At 38.1% G+C, this 2123-nt stretch overlaps 1 long non-coding RNA gene across 1 annotated transcript in view; it reads right to left on the reverse strand.

Annotated features, from left to right (window-relative positions):
• LOC102201865 (uncharacterized) overlaps positions 1 to 2123 on the reverse strand; it is a 13100-nt gene that overhangs the window by 3215 nt on the left and 7762 nt on the right. Inside the window, exon 2 of the long non-coding RNA XR_312092.1 lies at positions 1728 to 1813. This is a non-coding gene — a long non-coding RNA (uncharacterized LOC102201865). The remainder of the gene's footprint in view (positions 1 to 1727; positions 1814 to 2123) is intronic.

A 2123-nucleotide genomic window follows, 5' to 3' on the forward strand; every position in this document is an offset into this window, starting at 1 on the left:
AAGAAAAATTAATTTTTCCCTATAAACTATTCGAGCAATTTGCAGTAAAACACATAGTGCCCACATGCAATCTTGTCATTGTGCTCTCTTTGTAAATATCGACAGAACTTAAATATAAAAGTACTTTTTTTTAAAAATATTTTAACACTATAATATAGCAGCTTCTGAAAAGACAAACATGCTTTATATAATATAATAATTTAATGAATCCTAGCAAATAATGTTAATATTGTGCTTATTAACCGAAACTCCAACACATGGACACAAACTGCCTGGAGCAGTCTTTGACATTTGCTCTACTGACATGACGATGAGATGAGACAAATTTTCACCTCACTTGTGTAATATTTTCCAGAAAAGCCTCAGCTACTGTATGTTTAGGCTAAGAAAATCCAATTCAACCCCCAGGAGCTGATATTACTATCACTAGCAGCAAGTTGTCATGGTACTAGATACGATTATTTTTATTACTTTGACAAAGATCGTTATGGCAGTCTGCGCCAATGAGAATCTCTCGAACCTATATGCGTCACAGTTAACCAACTGGTTTAACCAGACACGTCAAAAGTTTATAAAATGTGCAACATTAGTCACCTGCCAGAGTAGTTCCCGCTACAGTATCTGTTGTAACGTGGTCACTCCTGCTAGATATGAACTCAAATGAAATGTTTCACATTGCATTTTCTAAATAATGACTACAAAAAGTGTTAATTATAACACAATATTACTAAATATTCCTGCAAACCTGTGTGTGCCTGCCTCTATTCACAACTGCTCTAAATCCCTAATCAAGTTTTGCCTGTATGATGTGTAGAGCACCTGCTATTGAACTTGGGTGTGGTTTAACAAACTCTACAGTAAGTCACGACAATGACAGTAATCAAAACAACACAAAAAAAATGAAAAATGGAAGAGCGGAGAAATTAAATATGCAGAAGACATGTTCAAAAATATAGAAAGCACTAGTATCATAAATAGAAACCACGTGTTCATCATCTGCTGCTTAATGTAAGTGTATGAACAAACTGTCTTATATCTAAACTGTGACACATGTTAGGGCATGAACCTGTCCAAATATGTGTCATGAGGGCAGTGCTGGGATAACACTTCGATTACTCAAGGCAAAAACCTGCACGCTGTAGCTTTAAATCCTGAGCCATGTGCATGATAGACAGCTGTTGTTGCCATCAAATCACTCTGAAATTAGCAACAGGATAGCATTTCCACACAGCGGTTGCTTAAAATGGATCTGTGTGCAAACAAAGTGAGATTTGGCATTCAACTCATGACTTATACAACAACTAAATTGTTCCTATGCGTTCAAGAAAGGTGAGATTTACAGACTAGAAATGGCTGTTAAACAGACAAAATCTCCGCAGAAAGTGAGGGTAAAAAAAACAACCGTGCACTCAAACACACACATAAACACACACTGTTTAAAGTAGCTCTCGTTATCAACTGAACTGTGACCCTGGCTGGGAGCGTAAATGGCTCATCCAGCCTAAATCTCAGCCTAGAGCTAAAAGCGCAGACACACCCGCGCTGGAAATCAGGTCACATACTGTGACAAGTGCACTGACCAAGAAAGCACTCAATCACTTCTACTTCACTTGTTATTAAAATATTTTCCAGCAATCCTCATACCAAGCTTCTCATTTAACTTAAAAAAAGAAGAAAAAAGCTAAGATTACAGCATTTGATTGGAATTATAATGAGGCAATACTTACATTTAAAGTTAGATACGTGGCTCTGGGTGCTTTCTGCGTTCTAATTCTCCCGATTTACCAGGTGATTCAGGATTCCCGCTTGCTGTCTATCAGAAAGAGAGAGAGACAGAGACCAGATCAATGCAGAGCGAGAGCGAGAGTGTAACAACAAATGACATGAGGGATGGCCTTTAAACACCAAGTTCAGCAGCCAATCAAAAATGTTTTCTTGAGTCTGAGCATGGTTCCCAGAAGTTTTGCTTTCACATCCAAGTGAATGACACAACGTAAAAGCTGGCAGCGGCACAGAGTTTCCTCATTGTGAAATATTTGTGAATGGCTTCTTCTGTCAAGAGGTGTGCACTATATGTCAGTGTTTGTTTTGGGGTTTTTTTTTTCTTTTTTTGGGGGGGGGGG

The sequence above is a fragment of the Pundamilia nyererei genome, unplaced genomic scaffold (assembly GCF_000239375.1).
Source record: "Pundamilia nyererei isolate P.nyererei 1_Seehausen unplaced genomic scaffold, PunNye1.0 scaffold00196, whole genome shotgun sequence".
NCBI classification, from domain to species: domain Eukaryota; kingdom Metazoa; phylum Chordata; class Actinopteri; order Cichliformes; family Cichlidae; genus Pundamilia; species Pundamilia nyererei.